Source organism: Heliangelus exortis, chromosome 2 (assembly GCF_036169615.1).
Source record: "Heliangelus exortis chromosome 2, bHelExo1.hap1, whole genome shotgun sequence".
In the NCBI taxonomy this organism is placed as follows: domain Eukaryota; kingdom Metazoa; phylum Chordata; class Aves; order Apodiformes; family Trochilidae; genus Heliangelus; species Heliangelus exortis.
This window is the reverse complement of record NC_092423.1, coordinates 44351200-44374765: the sequence shown is the minus strand read 5'-3', so window position 1 is coordinate 44374765 and position 23566 is coordinate 44351200. Positions and strand designations below refer to the sequence as shown.

At 39.8% G+C, this 23566-nt stretch overlaps 1 protein-coding gene across 5 annotated transcripts in view; it reads right to left on the bottom strand.

Moving 5' to 3' along the window:
* TMEM108 (transmembrane protein 108) overlaps positions 1-23566 on the bottom strand; it is a 166970-nt gene that overhangs the window by 64211 nt on the left and 79193 nt on the right. The window lies entirely within an intron of this gene.

Sequence of the window (23566 nt, the reverse complement as noted above, 5' to 3'; positions counted from 1 at the left end):
CTTGTGAAAGGTGAATTGGTCCAGGTCACTGTAAAGGACTTTCCCCATTGACATCTTGACCCACAGAATCAGTTTCTCTTGCTATTATTAAAATAAGAGTAATCAAAAGTTGCATGAGAAACAAAGAAATGTGATTCCAAGGAGTAACTGGTGCCAGAGTTAACTTCACTGCTTGTCTGCCAGACTGCAGAGCACAAAATTTTAAAATACCAGGGATCAAAGATCCCTTCTTGTTAGAAAAGAAGCAAAACCCACACATTTGGAAAAAGAGATCTACTAACTTGGCATGGACTGTCATTTGACCTGCAGGCAAAGCTGCCAACACCTTGTAATTACAAGTACCTGAATTATACTGCAGGTATTGATCCTCCATGGTGTGGAAGAAAACTGATGTGTTGACCCTAGTGTTCCTATTCACAGAAAAGCTGGGGTTTGGCAACAACAGAGAATCAATGTCTAAGTAAACTGTTGGGGTTTTCTTTCCCCTCCAGTGATAATTCAATTTAGCAGCTATAAAGCAGAATTTAATTCTTTGCCTGATTGTACATGGATTTTAAGAGACTTGCTGCCCTACTGTTTTAGTAAATAGCCCCTTCTAAAATGGTCAGAGCACTTTATTCAAAATCACCTATTCCCTCCCATCAGTCTTGAGTGGACCTCATCGTTACGAGTCGCTTTAGGATGTTTCATCTAAAAAAAACATATTTTTATTCCAGCTGCCTTAGAACAGCCTAGTGGAAAGAAGAGCTGGCATTATAATGTGGAAAAAACATCCCATGAATGTATTCTTTATTACTAATATCAAAAGCTTGATTCTGCCACGTTTACACAAATTGTCTGGCTGGTATTAATGGAAATGCTCTGCTTGATGAAGGAGGGGAGAACTGCTACAAAATAAATTATCAGTAAATAATAATTAAATAAAAAAGAAAAGTTCAAATAATATTGGGGTTTCAAATTTAGGCTCACATCCTGCAATCTGCCTTGGGTATACTTCAATTTGGCTCTGTGCAGAGCAGCCTGGATGACTGTTGTCTTAAATTGGAAATAATTGCTTTGCTATTTGTGCAGAGGAATCTCTCCATCTATGATCCTCCATTCCCTTGCCAAATTCCAAAATTAATTTCTTGAAACACCTAGTAAGATGGGAGGTGAAGGTACATGGATATAGATACGGATAGGCACCACCTAATTCTCTCTGTAGAGCTGCTCTTAGTTGGCCTGTAATGGAACACCAGAGTGATTCTGGCAGACACACCCATGTGTACACCAGACAGGAGTGAACCAGCTAGTGGGATTTAGCAGTAGAGGAATTAAAGAGCTCAAGGAAAGAAAATTATCAAATTACACTGAATATATGGCTATGAGAGGATGGAAAGAACCATAGGAATGTCTCATTTTTAAAGTTACAACTTCTCATCATGACTGTCTGAGATTTATTTTAAAATTGCTCGTGCTTCTAGTATAGAACAAAATGTAAAAAAAAAGAAAGTCTAAATTTGACCAGCACAATGCAGAAGCAGTAGTTTCAGCTCTGGGAGTGATATGTTACAGCTCATTACAAAGCTGTGTTCACTCTGAATACTAATGCTGACAAATAAAACATCTTCATTTGAACACGTTCATCATCCTATCAGCAGGAAGAACTGCAATGTGCTTTTTTCATCTGCAGTAGCTACTAGTAATTTTTACATACATGAAGCAATATATTAATCTGTTATTACTAGAGGTTCCTTTAGCATGTATTTCAATCTACCTCCAGCTTTGTATTAAGAAGGAATGAAAGGTGAGGTTCACTCCCAATGAGCTTTTTACCCAATATCAAGTGATGCTGTCTGGTCTATCAAAAGCCCCAAAAGATGTAGTCTGTTTTCTGAAACCTCTAACTAACTCTCCCTAGACAATTTCTGTAATGCACTATGGTACCTGTCCACTGGGTTTTACATCACACATGAACAACACACCAGGAGTGGAACACGAGGGTCAATGTGAAATAAAAAGAGTTCAATACCAAACCCAAAGGTAATGCAGATGAGAAGAAAGGAAGAAATAGCAGACAGGGAAATGTTTTGTGGGCTTTTCCATGTAATTCTAGCTCTGTGTTATATAACTTAGGTTTCATGTCCTGCATAGTCATGAGGTATTGGAAGAGATAATAATAGATCTTAAATTGCTATTCCTTGGTAACTTTTAAACTCAAGAGGTGTGATTAAAGAGAACAGTGCATCAGGGATGTGGAAACATCTAGACACAATTGGCAGAGTGTAAAAATGGACTATACATCTTACTTAATACAGGGTGTTTTTTTCTGTTTCTAGTGTCTGTGATTCTGTGCTAACAAGCGGTTTGACAAAATCAGCATTTTATAGCAGAATATCAAATTAGTGAGCATGACCGTGATTGCTCATGTGGCAGCCAGTACTTTGCAAGCATAAGGTTAAAACAAGAATCCATTCCCCACCAGTTACTGTATGTGCTCATCCCTAGTACAGTCAAACACCTTACACTCACATATTCTTGATGCACTGAGGATGTCCCCAGAAGCCACACCCATGGCAGGTCACATCTCCTGAGCTAATAAGCAAACATTTGTTTCTTTCTGTCTCTCTCTCCATACATGCAAGGTCTTAATCATGCCAGTAGTAATGCTAAGCACACATGGAACTGAAAAAAAACAAGTCTAGGGTTTGGTTTACAAAAGTGATCCCAAAGGGCCAGCATGAAAGCTTGTTATTAGCAAACCAACATGAACCTAAGGAATAGGGCAGGTCTGAGTCTGTTTCACAGAGGAGGTTCTGATCAGACTTGAAATCCTTTATTTTCTCAGAAAAGTCAACTGTTGTTTTCTTCAAATGTGCTTATTCTAAAGAGCCTCCAGGGCACACTTAGGTTCAGGCAGAATAAGTGGTTCCTTTCCTGCTAAAGCTCATTGACTCTTAAAGACCTTTTCATCTGAGAGCATTGCTGAAGTGGAGTTAGATTCAATTTGAAAAGAAAACACAACACATTACTTACAGCCACCAGCTCTGTTGTCCCAGGCTCTGCACAGGACATGGGAGAGGCAGGGTGCAGGGATGAGGAAGTGAGGCAAAAGATGGATGAAGTCTTTCAAGGTTAAAGGGGGAATCTAGCTAAGGAAGTTGTGAGTGGAGCCAGTTGTTCAGAATGCCATCCCAGAGTTCTGATCTGCCCTACTTTAGCCAAGAAATCCCTCCCAGCTGGGCATTACTCAGCCCACTAATGTCACTGGACAGAGGGAGCGAGCTAAGAAAATGTGAGAGGCAAAAAGAATACACACAATTAGAAGAAAAATACATGAAAGATAATGAAAATATTTTTTATAAAGTACTGATGTAAACACTTTAAAAATACAAAAATTTGTCTCTTGAATCAATTTTTTTTTTTTTTCTTTCTCCCTGCTATGTTGCAACATTTTGTCAATTAACATATGTTTACCTCACCATATGCCTGACATACACCTAAAAGATAAGAATACTTATCAGGTCGTCTCCTGGTGCATGATGGAAACAATGAAGGTAGCAGGACACCCAAAAAGACTAAAAGATAAGGATGACTCATCTCCGGGAAGTCGGGAAATCTGTATGTATCAGGGACTTATGCAAAAAGGGGACCCCTTTTCTTTTCCTGTATAAAAATCGCCCCAGAAGAACCGAAGACGCAGCAGCTCAGAGCAGCCAGTAGCTCGGAGGAGCCAGCAGCTCAGAAGGACACGTGGAAGCCAGCTCCTGTGACTACAAACTCCAGCCAGCTCGGCGCGAAAAGGCGGGAAGCAGCTCTGAAGGCCCAAGCGGAAAGCGGCGAGGCGACTTTCTTCTGGACCCCCCCCCCTCTCTCGGCACTTCGGCTTCAGCTACGGGACAGAAGCGGCAGGAGCGACAGACCCTACGCTCCTGACCACAGCCAGAGGCCGAGGCCGGCGGACGGTAATAACATCTCAATTACCCTCTTTCTTTTCTCTTCTTAACGACTCTTCTCTCCCAAGTAACTAATTGTATAAATCCTAAATAAATCCTTTGAACTTGTTTAAATCATAAAGCCTGGTTATTTTTGTAAACTCACACGTCGTCTATGAGTAGTGGCTGAAATTTCCGCGTAAACAAAATATAAATAATAACTCGGATCGTGACAAGTACACAAGACAGTAAGAAAACCCAATATAGCCAAAACCACCCAATATAAACAAAGAGGATTTGAATCTGTGATTCTTAATAACATGAAAATGTATAAATCAGTGCAATCTCACCTCTCCCAGGTGAGGTGTGTAAGGAAGAGGTGCCCACAAGCATTTCACTGTGTGCTCAGTCTCCTCATTGAATACTCAAACATTATATTATCCAATATACCCATCCAATATATCATATCATATATCATATTCTTGGTCAGCTGCTAATATAGATAGCAAGTGAAGGGACAAAGGTTTCAGTATACACTAAAAAATACACCTCCTTCATTGTCCTGTGGCAAGCAATGGCATCCTGCCATTTCACTGTAGTTCATCCACTTTGGTGATAAGTACAAAGCCTCCTGTTCTGAACAGAAACTACATGTTGCTTTTCTCCCTCATAAAGCCATAGTGATCATGTGGAAACAGCAGGGGACTTCTGCCTCCCCAGGAGATAAGCTCCCTACATGAGCAGAATGCTAATCACTTATAAAGCACCTGCCTGCAGGGCTTACACTTACTAGACAGTTCTCAGTGAAATAAAAATCAAGTAATTCACTTTGTGCTGCTTAGTTTGCTTCTCTCTTTATAAACCTGAAGGCCAAAAAGAAGCCCCATCCCTGAAAACTTGGTTTTTTCAGACTGGGCTCTGAGCAACCTGATCGAAGATGTCCCTGCTTACTGCAGGAGAATTGAACTAGATGACCTTTAGAGGTCCCTTTCAGCTAAAACCATTCTGTGATACTATGAAAAAGAAATTACCACAGGAACAACTTTCCCCTAGTTTAGGGGAGTTAGACTATTTGATAAAATGAGCAAAGAATTTGCACTAAAGCACCGGGCCTGGCCTTGATGGTGGAGTTTAGATCTACCAGATCTCCCTGCAATCTTGGAAAAGACGATTCCCACATGGTTTCAGTTTTCCAAGGCTGAAATAATGCTTTGGCTCATCTTCCCTCTGTTCAGATTTTGAATGCCTTAGAATCCAGAATGTATTGTATCTGCATGTACAGGGTGTGAAAAATAAGCCCTTCTACTTGAAGACAACAGGACTAGAACTATCACTAGATATAATGAACCACAGAATTATTTCCTCAACTACTGTGCCTTTGTCCCTGGCATTTGACAATTTTGTATCCAAGAGGAACTCTTCTGGCTGGAGTAATTTCACCCTATTCACCTTAAAGAGCCCCATTTATCTCTGCATAATGATTTCCAGTGGCTTCTGAAAGGTGAGAGACATCGGTTTCCTCATAGAAGAGAGGAAGAAGTTTCTTGTAATTAAGGTTTCCTCATATTATTCTATTAACTGTGGTCTAGACTGCTGATGTGGAGACTGTAGGGCTCCCCAGAAGTCAATGGAATCTGTCATGCCAGAGATCTGTCTGGTCACTACACCCTGACTGTAACTCATTTTGCTGTATCTGGCACTTTGCTATATCAAGCCTTTTCGTTTCTTGTTGACTGGGGCCAAGAAGGGGAGAATAGGAAAGGGGACCTTTCCTATAAAACACTCAGTTCTTTCTGCTGTGAAAGAAGCAAGCCAAGATCTGCAAAAAATCCTGGACTATTTTTCTTTCCATTTTCTATTACACAGAATGTTCTCAGGAGAGATTAATGATCATTATCAGGCATGACTTCATCCAAGAAGGAAGGGAGAACTATTCACTCTAAGAAATTAAAGCAGCCAGAGACCAAACCATCCCCCCTCCTGCTTTGGTGAAGTTATCCTCTGGACTAAGTCTGACCAAGGAAAAAAAAATGTTTTGTTGTGTTTTGAGGCAAAACTTCACAATTTGGGTCCATGTTCAACCAAAACCATGACACCCATGAATTACACAGGAAAGACCATTCTCCAGATGTTTCTGCAACGTGAGTCCAACCATACAGACACGGCTAAACCTGTGTTGCTCAGATGTAATAAGAGCCCCTATTTAGGGGATGCCCAGACCCAGTGCACAGGCTGTCTGCATGGCAATGCCACAATCAGGTGGCTTTCTGGTGGGTGGTGGGATGGCTGGAGTTGGCATTCCAGCTCTGATCTGCCACCAACTTGCTGAGGGTCTTCAAGTCAGTCATGAGCTTCTTTCCTGCATAGATTTAGATTTCCACCTGTGAAACAGGCAGAGAAACTAATTATGCACCTGGTTACAACTCGCTATTCCTACCTGTGACAAATGTTTACACTACACTAAGCACAGAGGTAGTTAAGGGTAATTCTTTTCTGGATTTCACTAATGAGGTACGAGCTGTTCAGTTTATCTGCACAAACCACCATGAGAGCCTCAGAAGAAGAAATAATGCACAACATCATTCTTTTCTAATTGTTCATAGCCATGTCTGTGTCTGAATTACCAGAGATGTCAGTACCTCCTGTGCAATGCACAGCAGCAAGGTTATGTTGGATTTTTTCCTTTCCTGTTTGCTGAGAGAAGCACATTGTGCTATGGCACAGTAACTCACAGACCCAAGCCTTACTTACTACTGTTCACAGCCATACTGAGGGGGCAAAGGGTACATAAAATCATATGGCTGGACATTATCGTGCCTGCCATCTGCTCCTCCTGCACCTACAGAGAAGTCAACCAGAGGCATCCATCTGTCACTCCATACAACTTTCCTCTTTGGGCTGTGCACTGCTCATGTGGCTGCAAAATTGGTATACTTCAGGGGATCATTTTCTGATGAAGCATCTTACCCCTGCCAAGTGTCAGCTACAGACAAGTGCTTAGCATCCAGGATTACCAAAAAATGTAAAGCAAATGCAGCAAGGAAGGTATATGACAAAATGAAAATAATTAAGTAGATCAGTTTTGTCTTTGGGGCAGGTACAGAAGGAAACATCACATTTAACACGAATATAAATTTAAAGATGCTCTACTGAATTGCATTTTTTCTCCTCAAAATTAAATCATCAGAGAGACCAAGACAAAAATCTGGAGTTGATCACAGCAGCTGTTTTCTGACAATGCCTAAATGTCTGTACTAGCAAAAGAAAGCAGTTGTCAAGAACCAGAAAATTAATTAAGAGACACTTGTGGGATATCAGTTGGAGTATTCATGCGAGTAGCTGTATGCAAAAAAAAGAACAACTTAAAAGACTTTCCATACATGCTTTAACTAGTGTGGAAAAACATCCCTTTAAAAAGAAGATGTTTTAATGGATACCTACTAGTTTAAGATTTGCAAATACATGCTCTACAAAATCAATAGGTTTGCAATAGAGTATCAGTATTCCATTAACTGCAGTAAAACTAATTAAAAGATGAGCTTTATCCGACCATGCCTTAATTTGAATTAAAGCCTGCTTTATCTTCACTGTTGTCTGAATCTAAACCAATCCATTTGGTTTTTCCCACTGCAGGTACATAAATAAATAAAATAATGAGCTTATTGACACTGGGACTTACTGAATATATTAATTCAAAACAAGAAAAAATGGTTCTGCATGATGCAAAAAACATCAGCCACAGCAAATCAGTTGCTTAACTACTTACAAGTTTTAAAGGCATCATGGGCAAGCAAACATTCCCAGCAAGAATTTCAGGTAGAATTGAAAGCGTACTAGGACACAAAATGTCTAAAATAACTAATATTTACTCAGACCCATTGCAGTGCTGGTGTGACATATACAGATATTGTTAGTGAACAGAGTCACTGTGCTCTTTATCTCAATGCACTACATATATTGTATACACTGTATACATCAAAGTTAATAAAAACAAGGTTTTAAAGAACCCTGAGAGATGGACACAAGAAAGGCAGCCATAGCTCACATAACTAATTAGAATATCTGTCTGTACCATATCCATATTTTACTAATATATACATAATATAAATACATATTATATGGAGTAATTTATTTCACTGCAATTATAATGACTTAAATCAAGCTAATAATGCACTTACTTATTTCTGTGCACTGAAAATCTGATTCCATGAATCAAAGAAATTTCAATGGTGTGACTCTGGAATTACTCTACCAGAAATATAGGCAGAAAATTATATTTAGATCCTCTAAAAGCACCAATAATAAACTACTTCTATTTTTTCCTTATGGCAAAGAAATAATTTGTTATCAAGCAGCTCATACATTGAAAAATAAAAGTTCGGAAAGAAACCTTGAAGTGTTATTCAGAGCATCAGAGATGCCAGGGTTTCCCCTTGGTGACATCTTCTTGTTTCAGAGTAAATGCAGCATATTTCCTGTTGCATCCTCTGATAACTTGTGTGAAATATTTCCCAAACAATACCAGATTACAGGGCCTCCTTTTTACAAAAGCATGTTAATTATTTCTATCTCAGTTGTAACAATAATTTTCCAAGAAAAGAATTTTAGATTATTTTTTTCCCTCTTGCATATTCTGGATCTTCTTTAGAGTTGGATAAACTTCTATTGCTCAGAATAAGCATTTGATTTAGTGACTGACAACACAGACATGGTCACATGAGAATGAACAGTCATCGGTTATTGAGGGAAGCAGCTCGGGTAGCCACAACTATACCTACACTTTGCAGCATTCTCCTCACAGTCTGATTCATTCTTGTCCAAATGCTAGAAAATAAAATTAAAGGAAAGAAAACTGCAGGTGCTCCATCACTGCCAGCAGTGCTTCAGAGTATTCCAATCCCAAAATACATTAAAACCAGCCTAAGGGTGCTTTTAGCATACTGACTTAAAACTAAGCAAAGCTCCTTTAGAAAAGAGACACATTAAATCCCCTCTACCACAAAAAAATGGCTGTAGAGAGGAGCCAGCACAAATACAATTCAGTTCAAAGCTGAATAAATAGCTAGGAGGCTTCCCACAGGTATACTATAGAAGCACAGAAGTCAGACATAAATTTCCAAGGTCCTTCCTTAACATCATCTCCAAACTGCGCCACAGAGCTGTCTCTTGGAGAGAAGACCAGCCATGTACAAAAGAGTTTAGACCTCTGTCTCTCTCCAAAGGCTGTAGGAGATAAAGCCAAGTAACTTCAGTATCTCTCCACCCATTACTCAAGAAGTTCTACAGTATTTTTGTCAAAGATACCACTGCCATATATATTTTCTCCCCAGGATCACAGAACTGCAGGGCATACAGTTCACCCACAGACATCCATCACCTTTATGTTTGTAGAGCACCTAAACAACGGGTTCCTGGTCCTCACAGGGGTCTTCAGAGGCTTTTGGGCTGGAAAAAGAATTACTGAAATGCCACTCTCCTCACCAGAAGGCTGCTGAAACTGTAAATTCATTGATGACTGTTTCCATGTTGTGTTCCTTGCTGATGGGCACCTCCTGGAGGCAGCAGCCTGAATGAATTATGGGTCAAGCTATGCATCTCCCCTTTCCTGCTGAGTAGTCTGACCTATGCTGAATAATCTGTTCCTATGACAACCAGCTGCACTAAGGTCCTCTGCAAATGAAAACGGGGTCCAAGAAGGTGAAGAAACCACAAGATTGATGCCCTTCATATGCAAACTTGCCCTGGAAGTAATATCTTGATCTACAGAGCCTGATGAATGCACCATAGGGTAGTAGGTGTGCTTAATTCGTGTATGGCAGACAGGCAGAAATTCTCTTGTGCTGAACAATGGAAAAATGGATTAAGTATTGGAATAAAAATTAATATTTTAAAATGCTGAAATACGTGGCAAATTCAGTAGACTATGACATACCTGTCTCTGCCTGGATACAGAGAATTTCAAATCTATACCTCTTCCAGTTTAATATAAGCAACAAAGCCCCACAAAAACACATCCTCAGTAGTGGCCAGAAGCACTGTGACTCACAGAATCTCTAATGAAGCTACTGATTTTACATACGAAAATCGCAAAAGATGTGCTTATGACAGGTGATTTATGTCTTTATTCAGACACCCATTCTTCAAAACAAGCCTTGCAATTCACTGAAATTAAAATTAAAATGAGAATATGTATTACAAATAAATCCATTTTTGATCTGATATAATGACAAATATAATACTATTGGCATCCTACCTTTCCTGCATTAAAAATACTGCCTGCTGCATTGATACATATTGGCTTACTCAGAAAAACAAACCTAAGAATGTAAATTTCTAAAGTTCAATTACCAGAGGCTTCCACAATATTCTGATATAATGCAGTCCAGAAGTACCACAGTTCTGCATTTTCCACACCTGAGAAGATCTCAGTCCAGTGTTCCATACACTTTAGGGCTGTCAAAGTGAAACCACTGCAGGTTGTGACTTTATAAAGGAAAATTTTCTCACTGCCAGACTCATGACTGTTTCCTACTCTTGCACAGATGCATTGTAGAAAATACATTTTGCTTTGTCTTGGATTTACTTGGATTACTTGGATGTGTGAGGTGATTTTGCTCACTGAATGACTTAATTTTCTTTCTTGCTACAGCTTTGACATGCAGGGAACCACACTGACCTGAGAGCAATCTTCCCCATCCTTGCTGGGTGAGCTAGCCTCGCCTGCTCAGTTCTTCTCCAGATTTGGTGGCAGTTTCAGAAGGGCCTGACCAGCTGCATCATGGACAGCTCTACCAAACCCCTTCCTCTGCTCTGCAGAAAGAGTACCCAGAAATGCTGCAATAAGGAATTCTAGGTGTGGGTCCTCCTTTGGTGGCTGTTAAGGAATTACTATTTTTTGGTAACTCATCCCTGGGTGTAGATGCAGAGCAACAGAACACATGGAGTCAAAACATCAGCTAACATCAGCTAGCAACTCTTCTTGTGAGCAGGAGGTGGACAGCTGAAGAACTGCCTGACACTGTGAAGCAGAAAGGAGATCTCACCCTCACGGATCCCTTGGCTGAAAAAAACCCACATAAGCTGAAGGGATTTTCCTAGTGCGGTTGTCTTACTGGTGACTGGGGGGGGAAAAAAAACCACAACAAAAAACCTCCCACTCTACTTAGTAATTTTTTTGTTTCCCTTTTAGTAAAAGAACTTGTTAACACAGGAAAAGCTGTGTACTAAACAGGAAACAATGCCTCCTCTAATGCCTTTTTTTTTTAGCTTGCTTTTCTCCACCTGTCTTTTCTACAAAGCATTCTTCATACTGGAAGCTTCCAAAATGAGAAGACAGTGCCACAGGCAAAATCAAAAGAGGTGGTTTTACCCCCTTGGTTTTTTCAGAAGCTGCTTTTATAGAGGTTTCCATGTCTGGTTGCCAGGGACTTCAGCAGTAGGAAAGCTGATGTTTCAAAATGCCATTTTAAAGCTGATGTTATGAAACGCCATTTAAAAAAGACTTTTTATTAATATTTTCCCCAGATTTATTTGTTTCAATAGCAAAAGATTTACCGTGAGTTTTAGAGTTATGTTCAAAATCCATGATCACACAGTATGTTGAAACTGTAAAAATGAACTGCTTTCCAAAGTAACATTAATAATGCATTTGTAGGTATTGAGACTTGCTCTTTACTAGTTGAGACAGAGTATGGATGTAATGTATTCAGAAGCACTGTGGATAAATCACCTCGATAAATTCTTCATGCCATACTGTTATCTCCAAAAGCTCTCTGACTGGTAAAAATCAGCCTTGCTGATCAGTCTATTATTTTTCTCACTATCTTGTTATTCATCGGCCAGTGACATCTGAGGTTGAAAAACCCAATGTCTTTATACATCTGAAACCAAAAAACAACTTCAGTTCACATACTAAAATCTTGATTGTTTTAAAAAAATGCTGACAAAAATCTGCACCTTTCTGCACACCTTTCCCCCGAGTCCCTCCTCAGCATATCAGATTGCTATTTAAATAAAAATAAACTTAACTGTGTTTTCATTCTTACGATATAAGGCAGCAGTCAAAGCTTTTGAATAATTTCTACTTTATATTTGAAACACCTCTGAAATATGCTTCTAAAATTACCCATGAAATGGACACATGCCATGACAGTTCTTTCTTAACAGCAATAAACATTACGTGCTACTCAGAGCTAAACTCTGGAGAAAGGTACCTCTCTAAGATCATACATTACTTTAAAAATCAACTGCAAATAGTGTTTTGAAGATTTGAAGTTTTTGAAGATTTTGAAGATCATCCTTCTGACATTGGATGTCAGAAGGTACTGAGGTGAGAGGAATCCTTGGCCTGAGTTTCACTTCCCTGTGAATGCTGCTGCCCAGAGCAAACACACACCACCAAGGCATCCTTTAGACCAGAATGGATTCAGCAACAAACCACCAAGGAACAGAAACTCTTATCACAGCCAGTGACAATACACCTCCAGCTCAAAAAGCAGGACATACAACATGGAGTTCAGAGATATAGCAGGACCATGTATGATCTCCTTTCCTCCATAGATGAAAAGCTTGAATCCCTGCAATGCACACGACAGAAGAAGCTTTACACTTGTCCATGCCTCACTGAAAAGCATCATCTCTGCTAGACCTAAAAATGTCATCTGGAAACACTGAAGAATGAGTTCCCAGTCTCCTGTAAGTCATAAGACAGCAAATAGGAGGGATTCTATCATCATTTTGCTGACTTGATCACAATACAACTTGAGAATTAATTTGAGAGTACCATGTCTGTACTCCACACATCTCACATTTGTGATTCAATGTGTTAGGACAGGTGCTGGTAACATCAAATCAAACACCACCTGATTTCCACATGAGTATTTAAATTCATGGATTCAATTTGGATTCATCTCCCATCCTTTGACATTTTGACAGCTGGCACCTGCGGGTGCAGAGAACATTCCCTAAGGGGATACATCCCTTTGAGGACTAAATCTAGGATTATTCAACCAGAAATTTAATTTTAAAAGACAACTACTGGAGACAGACTTCTTTTTTCCTTTATTCTTCACACTTTTTGTAGTAGTCTGAGTACTTCTAAAAACAAGAGTAGAAGGATGGCACAACCAACGCCTATTAATAGAAAAATAACAGGCTTAAATGTGGCACATGCTCATATGCACAAAAAAATAAATAGCCCAACAATTTGTTTGGGAGTTACAATATTTTTAGCCATATGGCATTTCTTATTAATTGTTATAATTACTAACTAAGAGACAAATGTATGCTTGGCACCATACGAGACAGCCAAATACTGTCAACCCCTAGCCCAAAATGCTTACCGTTCAAAAGATTAAATGTGTAGGTATAGAATGTACTGAGAAATGCAGCAAAATGAACAGCCCAAGGTCTTCCCAATACTAGAAGGTGGATTGGGCCTCACTCTTGCAGCTGCATCAGGAACATCCCTCCTCTGAGAATAACAACAGGAGCATCAAGCTTTTTCTCCACAAAATAAGCAAGGGAAAAGAGGCAAGAAAAAGGGAGTGAGTTTTGAGGTCTAACAATCTACAACACATTTTGGGTCTTTAGCAACTTATGCTAATTGAATGTAACCCTCAAGCTGTTCTTTCTGTGACGGGACTGCTCTGGAGCATGGCCAGACCAAAGCCCAGAGAAGCACAAGATTCAGCACAAAACCATACCATGCAGCTCTGGGTAACAACAGAGTCTGTAAACCAGGGGAGTAGAACTGAAAATTTTGATACACCAGTGAAAATCACTGTGGGAAAGGCATGTTGCTCAAGCTTGACTGAAACACAGTTAATTGGATGTCCTGGTTTGGGTTTGGTGCTGCAGTACCCCCACAGCCCTCTCTGCTGCTGGGTTTGCTGCCCTGTGTATTTTACACGAGGCCAGGAGAAAGGAACATACACAAGTGGCCTTCCAGAGGTTTTAAATAACCACATGAAGTTACGAGGTGGTATTGTCACCTTCCACAAGAAAAATGAATATTTTCTATATTGGGAAACACCAATGAAGACAGGTCCCTTGTAATCCAGAGGAGATGCTCAATAGCCAGGAAGGTAAAGAGATGCTCACAATAAAAATTAAGAACAAGACATTTTCCTTACATTTTCTTTTGATTTCTGAAACAAATTTTCCTGAAACAAGAGCTCATCAACCCCGGGTTTTATCTGATGCTGTAAACCAAAAGGAGAGAGGATCTTCTTTTTTTTCCTCATAGAAACCATTTTTTGGACTATATACACTAAGTGTTCTCTGTTTTATGCTGTCTCCAGTCCAGCCACCTCCACTTCAGAGGTCAGAGTATTTATATCTAATTCCCTGTCAATCACAGAAATTCTTTGCAGTGACTTTGCAACTTATGCTCTGGGTCTTAAATTTCCCAAGAGCCAGGAAAGACACACTGCAAAATGCATAGCTGAGGCCCAGGGCCCTGTTAGTTTATCTTGTAGATGATCTGTCCCCTAAAGGATTGCTTTGCTTGGAAAAAAAAAGCTGCTGATGTCCATTGCTATTTAGCCATAGCAGCTACTCCGTTCCTGCACATCTTGTTTGTCAGCTTGTGAGAATCAGTCTTGGAGAATCCTCCTTTCCTAAGCTCTTACTGCTTTTTCTCTCTCTCCAGCACAGGCTCCATACATCCTCAATAACTGTCAGGGCACTTCTGTGCAGCAAAGGCTGTAATGTGATTAACTTTATGCTTCACAACCTTAGCATTAAGAAGCTGATCCTGGAGCAGGGATTTGACATGAGGCTCTCAGGCATCTATAGGGCCTCAATCAGAAAAGAACAGCTCTTCCTTCCTGAAACGGCAGAACAAAACAGCTTTGAACTAGAGAAAGTGGTCAGTTGCTCTAAGAAAAAAACTGGTAAACCCAAGCACAACTGAAGTGAAAGACATAAAATGGGAGATAATTGCTCCATTCTACCTCCAAGGCCATAAGATCACAGGGTTTGAAACCATTTTCTTTCTCTCCTTGTGCTTAAAGGCTCTGAATTAACTCTCTCTATATAGAAATACAAGTGGTTTGACCTGCAAGCACACTGCTGCCCATTTATCAGCTACTCTTAACTGTTTGTTAACTTCACTTTCTTCTCTTTGACATCTTAATTGTGGTGTCTTTATGTTAATTGTTAATGCCCTCAGTAAAGAGAAGCTGTGGTACTATAATGAATGTGTAGGCTCTACAATAACCAGCAATATACCTAAAGCTTTAAAAGATACAGCAAAGTCTTCCTTCTTCCCATGGGATGCTAACTTCAAGAAGCAGAGCCTTTTTCAAACGCATAAGGAATTAGAAACTTCATATTAAAGTAGGGAAAGCCATTCACAGGCTGGCCACAAGGGAACAGCAGCAGCAACAGAGCTCCATGGTGTACAAAATGTACTTATAATCTGGCCCAAAATCATGCTGGTTTTTATCATTTTACACAAAAGGACTCACTAATACTCCCTGGTTCACTCTGAAAGCCACAGTGAAATGTGATGTGCGGTCCTGAACACGTGCACAAATTTTCAAACTCTTTTAAGGTTTCCTCCAATGACTCATAACTTCTGATGACACTGGCTATCAAGCTATTTAAGAGCAATATCACTCAGGGAAGAGAGGGAATTGCTTGTTCCAATTCTGTCAATAAGGAAGGTTCATGGGTTAAAGACCACAATGAGACAGAGTCCGTTGTATGGTCTGAACATTCCCATCTAAGCAATATTTAGCTTTCTATGCAGAACATGCTTTATTCCATGAAAAGACTGGATGTGTGCTTCTACTGATGGTGGCTGTGGCTTGAAAGGATATGCAGTATCTACAGCTTTAAAGATTAAGAGCAACACTACAGTGAATACACATTATGCACCAAATGAATTTGATCATCACAAGTGTTTTAGCAGGCATACGAAATACTTCTACAGATTGCAATTATACCTGCAATAAGAAATGAATGTATCTGTTTTATTAAGAAAGATATCCAGTCATCTCTCCCCATCCTGTAAAGCTTCCTTCCCTGATGATCCCCTCACTGACAGGATACAAGAAAGATTTCTTTTCTTTCTTCTTCTCCCAGCAGCTGAAATCTCTTAGTAGTAGAATTAGGCAGCACTGATTGTTATTCATCAGCTCTGAAGAAAAAACTTGTGTTCTGTACAGTATTAGTTTCGAAACAAAGTCTGCTTCCTTCGATAAGGAGAAAAGGGATCCAAAGTTTCTTAGCACTCCATATCAGAGACTTGTTTAATGCAACTCTTAAAAGCAACCACATAAATTTCATACTTAGCTACTATTAAGAAGAAAAGAAGGTGAAGACCTGGTTGCCCTGCTTAGGTATTTTAGAAAGCTCACTGAGTGCTCATTGAGTTATTATACATTTGCTGATTTGGAAAACCAGGCCCTAAAATCCTGCTCTTGTCCTTGGATTTGACAGCAGGCTGGTCTCGAGTGAAAAGAGAAGCTCAAAGAACTAGGTCATCATCACAGTGTAGAAGAAAAGCTCAGTGATGGGAAAGCTGCTGGGACTACACAGAACTATTCTGTCAGAACATGGAGTGGTGAGCTCCTTCTGGGCACTTGTGGCACACATTGCAGGAGACTCACTAGTGGCACCTGGCTCCTTCACCCTGAAAAAACATGGTCTTAGGCCTGTGGGTCCCCTGTTTTCTCTAGCTGAAGGGATGCAGTTTTAAGTGACTAGAGCAGGAGGGGTAGAGTATTCTTTCTGCCAAGGTCACTTTTCTAATATCTTTTGTAGGACACAGAACAAACATCTCCCTTTTATCCAAGAATAATACGGGGAATAAATAATGTGAAATGAGACTGTGGGCTTTTTCCAGACCTTGGAAGCACATCCTGCCCTCAAGGTTTCAGGCATTAGAGGACGTACATAGTTTAAACTGATAATGTACACCAAAATAATACATTCATACTAATTGTGTATAGGCCTTGAATTGTCAAGGAAGTTTTGTAGATGCCTATCTTCACAATAAAGCCTGATGCACTGCTTTGTGAAGCAATGGCTTTATTCCAAAAGTTAACTTAGATGATGCTGCACAGCAAGGGTTTTTTGCAGGTGTTTTGAAGACTTTCATTGAGTTGGATGTGCTTAATTTTTGCCATATGGGTGTGCAGACAAGGGGCAACGGTTTAGAGCTTGAAGAGAGGAGATTTAGATTAGGTATTAGGAGGAAATTCTTTATTATGATGGTGGTGAGACACTGGAACAGGCTGCCCAGTGAGGTTGTGGATGGTCTCTTCCTGCAAGTGTTCAAGGCCAGGATGGATGGGGCCTTGAGTAGCATGATCTGGTGGTAGATGTCCCTGCACATGGCAGGGGGATTAGAACTAGATGACCTTTAAGGTCCCTTTCAACACTAGCCATTCAATGATTTCATTATATGATCAGGTTCTTTGGAGATCTGTTACAGACCTGGGGAGCACATCTATATATTTGCTATTTAGAGATGGGATAGGGATAACACGCATCACACGCTGGCAAGTTGGGTGACAACTGGGTTTTCATACATTTCTCTCAAACTGCTTCCAAAGCTTGCAATGAGCTTAGTTTTATAAGTATTTCTTCTAAATTATTTACACAGCCTTCAGTAAGCTACAACAGACACATATATGAGTGATCAAAGATGGCATAACCTCCACAGGTCTTCTTGTTAAAAACTAATAGCGTGTAGAGAGCCAGTGGGTGGGTGGAGGGAGAAGTGTTCAGAGGCTTTGCAAAAAGAAAAGGATGTTTTTAAAATATGAAAGTTCTGGCACCTAAATGTGGTGATATCACCGCAATACTGATACCAATGCTACACATCCATGTGTGTGGCAGTTCTCACATGGGGGAATATCAGATAACAATGTATATTAATTACCTAACAGTTTGCCATTTTTCTGTCTTTCTCACAGGAACGCTGTCACAGGCATTGTATAATTCATGGATATCACACACCATCATGTGTACTGACATAAAAATTTTCTTTGTCTAATTACTGGAATGCAGTCCAACAGCAATTCAAGGCTATGGCTCACGGCTGCTGCAGGAGCAGTCTGGTTGGTGCTAAGAGCTCTTTTTACATATTTAACTGCCTTTGCTGCCTTTGATTACAATATTGTCAAAAACATACCAACGTCTCTCAGGCACAGCAAGCAAGAAAAGAAGGAAATAAATGTTTGACAGGATATTTTTGCCTTATAATGCAACGTATCAAAGCAAGCTGGTAACATGAAGGCTGGGAATAAAATCCAAGTCCTACTGAAGTCAATGGGAGTTTTGCTACTCAACTCAACAGGACCAATATTTCATGGTCGCTAAGCTCCTGTATGAGTAACATTTCTTTCTCCACATGACTTGACACTGAGTCTCAAAGACACACATATGAAATTGCACAAGCTGCTAAGTCTTTGTTCCTGAAGTTTCATTTCTATTAGAGATGGATGAATAGACTTTTGAATGGGAAAATAGAGAAAAGTCAAATTTCTATTCCTGTCTATTCGGTCTCCCTCTGAGACCTTTCTCTTAAGGCTTGAGGCAAATAATACTGAATCTAAATCAGAAGATAAGGTAGGTACCTGATTACCTGTTATCTGTGGTACAATGGGGACTGCTTTGGGTGCAAAACACAAATAATTCATAAAATAAGATGGAAATAATACTGTGGATTTTAACATATCTGTTTTAACAAAACAGAAATTATTTTTAAAACCCAATCCTTGCAACATTCTCCTGCTTGGGTAAACATCCATATTTATATGAGTGTATTTAGTATCTCTTAGTTTTTTAGCGTAGTGATCATGGACATTGCTACCAGAATGTTCCACAACTGGTGCATGAATGCTCGATGAATATGAACACCGGAGGTTATCCATGTTCTCATTACTCTTGAAAAAAAAGTTATAGTGCAAACAGTACCTGTATAAGCATAAAATTGAAGGTACTTAATGCCAAGAAAATAATCCGACTATGAAATGATATGTGCAGTGGCATTTATTGCCTGCTTTGCCAATAGAAAGAGCAAATACAGTAATGTAACTGCCTGGTGGTTTTTTTATCCCGAAGTCAGTGTCAAGGAGTTAAACCGTGACCTGAAATTTTACAGCCCCAGACCTATTTCACATCTTCCTGTGTTTCAGCAAATCTGCAAAAACAGTAGAGAAGTTTTCACAATGTAAGCTGTTTGGGAGGGTTGCAATGTCCTAAATTTGTACCTGCTCTTGGCAGAACACCTCCTTCCCAATAGGTGTACCTCAAACATTTTAATGAGTTTGTGCAATCTGTGAAACACTACCAAAACTCAATGTCTTTAAGGGCAAGAATGTCCATGGAACCAGAAAATTTAAAATAAACATTGCAAACTACTCATGACAACAATCTCAGGTTTAGAATTACAACACGCATCCAATTCATGGAGCTGTGTTTATCTTGCCAGTGAGCAGGAACATGCTCTTGTGTGTCTGCAGCTGAAATCTCACTAAAGGGCACAACAAGGACACTGGAGCCTACATCTGATAAGAAAATGCATATACAATTTAGTTTCTTTGTAAGGTGCATCAGTTTGCTTTTGAATCTTTCTTTAAAAAAAAAAAAACGTTTTCCAGGAAGAGATCACAAAGTGGAAAGTTGCAGCATCTTTCAAGATGGTGAAGTTTTTTGATGAGAAACTGAAGCAACAACCTTTAATTGAATTCTGGGAAAAGCAAGTGTTGATGGACTGCTTGCTGCAAGCTGCCTGATGGGCAGTCTGTTACCAAGCCACATGACCGTCAAATACAAATGCTCCAGCCCAGTGAGCATCTCGAAAAGCTTTGACATGAAACACTGCATACCCAGAGGCTGTTTACCTTTCTAATTTTTAAGCAAACCAGATGGAATCTGTTGCTGGATAACCACTCCCTGCTGCTCTCTTTGCTCAGGCTAACACCTACCAGCCTAGCAGAGTGGAACAAAAACGTTGTCTGCGAGTCCTCGTGAGTGAGACAGAAAGAGACACTGCTGATCTGTATCAAGAGATCCCCAGCACCTTTGAGCACACGTCAGCTCTATGTTTCTATTGCCCAGATTAATTATACATGGCTCGTGCAAACTGAGAGCCTTCTGCTGAAGTGAGCAGGCTCATTTGTGCTAAGGACACGGTACCTAGCGGTCACAGGATCAGAGGGTTTGATGGGAGCTTTTGAAATCATCTAGATGACCTCTGTCTCCCCTGGGAGATGTTTTTTTTTTCCATTTGGTGTTCCAGTGGCAGACTAAAATCCTCCTGACCAGCCTGTTCTAGCATTTCAATGCCCTAATTTGCTACAGCATTTTTGCCTTATGTCTAAAGTTAAGCTCTCTGCTCTATAAATCCATTTCTTCATATTTTATCTGCTGCTATGAGCACAGAACAGGTTATTCCCCTGCTTCTGGCAGTAATCTTTTTTGTACTGTTACCATGTAATTGTATAAAAGATCCATCAGTGAATACCATCTCATTAATACCACATAATTATTCACAGATGGAATAGAAACAGGAGTTGATGGGTGTTGCTTCCTATTAGAGGCAATCGGCGCTAAGGAGATGCTGCCCAGCACCTTTCAGAAGGCACTGGGGAACTGGGTCTTCTCTAGAACAGGAATTTGACTAACTCAAGTATCACACAAGCATGTCATATACGCTTATCAAATTTTTATGAAAAGAGGGATGAACCCCTGGACTTGCTTCAGGCTCCAAAGGAGCACTGGCTTCTGTTGACCCTTTCTATGGGGTGAACTTCACCACATGAGTGGATGCACCGCAAGGGAGTCAGGCTGCCAATTACAAGTGAAGAAGGAGAGCTGCATCTGCAGCAAGGGGGTACAAGGTTTGTGGCAGCCTGTGTTCTCAGGCACAGCTACTCATGGGCATTTTTGTTCATCTTGCTGAGAGGTACAAGCCTGTACACAGAAGACTCTTTCTCTATTGATATTACTGGGCAGCGTGCCAGGCCTCAGAAATGAAAGAGGGATGCTTGGGAACACAGTAAGTGATAATAGCATGAAGAAATACTCAGACTGGTGTTTATTTCCAGATGCTAGAGTGACAGGTCCTCATACAGACAGTGGTGCTATAAGTAAACAGAAAATAAAAGTCCTTCCATTTATTTCAGGAAAATTAATGCCTGAATAAGAAAGTCTTGTATACAGCTCGTGTGCCAAGGGCGTCCCCAGTTACCTTTCTCCACATTTTTCTCTACTTTTTTTGCTACTTGGAAGCCCTTGGTGAACAGTGCATGCATGGTAAATTATATTGTGCACGTTTTATTACAGAAAATGCAGACATATTGTGGCTCATGCTGTAGGGCTTAAATCATCACATTAGGTCTTTATAAAAAATGGAGATTGCTCAGCCTCATGGGAAATGCATTTGCATTTTCATCATTACAGAGGCAACAAACTTCATACATAAAGATGTGCCTAGAACAAATGGCAGCAAATTGTGGACACATGTTTTGCTTTAGTTGGTCCTCATCAGCTTAATCCAGATAGTGACTTCAAAGAGCTCCCACTAGGAAATCTCTTCCAAATTTTTTGGTTTTATCTTTTTAAGGTTTGGGGGTTTTTTTTAATGTCTTCAAGATTTCAGATTAAATAGAATCTTTGAAGATACATTTTGAAAGCACTGCTTCTTTACAGTTATGTCACATGTTTACTTATTTATAAATAATGTATGACTAGAGGTAAAGTATCATTGCCCAGAGCCTCTGTCCTGGGACAAATGTAGCTCTGCAATTTTCACAAAGTCTACCTCTTGACAACTGAGATCAGATTCAAGCTAGATACAACCATATTCAAAAGAGCAGCTGCTGCTGCTAGTGCCATTTTCACATGCTATTCTTGATCAGCATAAATGGATGGAATATGCTCTTTTTGGAAAGTGCAGCAGAAGAGTATGTACAGCAGCAGACTGATTACAAAACTCATCTAAAATTCCCCCCAAAAAGCTACATGCTATATTTTAAATCTTTTTTAGATATGGTCCTGACTTTTAAAAACACATCTAACAAATATCACTACTCTGTAAATCAGAAAAATATCTACATGAGACTTTCCTTCAAGCCCCAAAGCCAAGCAGTCCTCATGAGGGTCCCACTGTCTCAGGCACTGCACAGACACAGCTGAACATGGCACAAATGATCAAAGGTGAAAATGAATACATAGAAGAGTGTAGCCACTACTGGCCCAGTGGCACAAGATGTGCCAAGGCCCATAGCAATGCACCACTTTGGGGATGAAACCGTTTCTCCATTTTTTAGCCATGGGCACAATCACACAAGCACAGAGTTTTTGTTCTCTCCACCTGATCACTGCTTCTACAAAAAAACCCCAACACTTTGTTCAAGCCATCTTAGTTTTTGACTCACAAGACTACAGACATAGAGCACTTCTCTCTATTGCCCTAAGCCTCCTCAAGTAATCACTCATAACACAGGAGACAAGGTAAAAATGCTGCCACGTCAGAGAAGCAGCATCACAGACCCACTTGTTGCAGTTGCAGATGAGGAAGACAGAAAGGCATGGATGCTGGTGAATCAGCCCAAAGTAAAACATCCTCTCCTGACAATTTCTCTGAAGCTTTGAGTTCTTATTTCTCTGCATTAATAGCAAAAATTTTTGGTCTCTTGTGCAAATGGAACAAATAATGCTGCAGGCCCTTTTTATAGCGTAAAGAAAAGTTACAGGAAACAGCAATTTACTCTTCCTTGGTTGCAGAACGCACTCTGTGGAGATTGTTTTTAGTATTGTATAACAGGGAAAAAAAGTGAGCTTAAATAACACACCTACAGGGCATCTTTAAGAAAAAATATTTAATAGTAGTTAAGTGACTTGGTGGATCTTGCCATAGGCTTCTAACAAACCAGCCAACCAACCAGAAAGTGATAAAAAAAGCATTGCAGATGCTGAAAATATCTGCTATATAGTAACAGCAGTTGCATTCATTCGTGATAAATACACCCAGGTTTTTTGGTTTTTGTCTATCAGTTGAAACAGTGTGTTCAGAATCTACTTCTTCAAATCCATCATAGAATCCATAATATTGTTGCTAATTCATACTCAGTGTGTGTGTGTATATACATATATATATACACACACACATATATATATAGTTTGCTCAGTCCTTCCCTGTTGACTTTTAGTATTCCTCTATTTGCTGCCTAGACCTTCAAGATACTACTCTGAAAAATACACTTGAAGGCAACAGGGAAAGCAATAAGGAATGCTGTCAAGATGGGAGAGCATGATATTAAAGAAAAAAGAAAAAATTACAGACTCAATATTTTGATAGGTTTGATGCAGAGTTTACCTTCCTTTTTTTTCCCCTACCATGTTGGCAGAAACATATTGATATAGTTCCATTTTGCATTTTTCATTACAATAAACCTTATGTTGGTCCAGCAACTGAGATGATTTTAGAAGCTGAGTTTTACTGGTGTCATAGGAGAGCTGTTAATAAGAACAGTAATGCTAGCCAATCTAGCAAAAAGCACAATAAATCTTTCAGTCCACACCCTGATGGCCATGAGTAAAGCAAAGACATGATATGAACTATATTTCTGTAGCAGTCCATAAAATATTTGTTAGACTTAATTTTCAGACATGCCACTAAAAGTAATAGC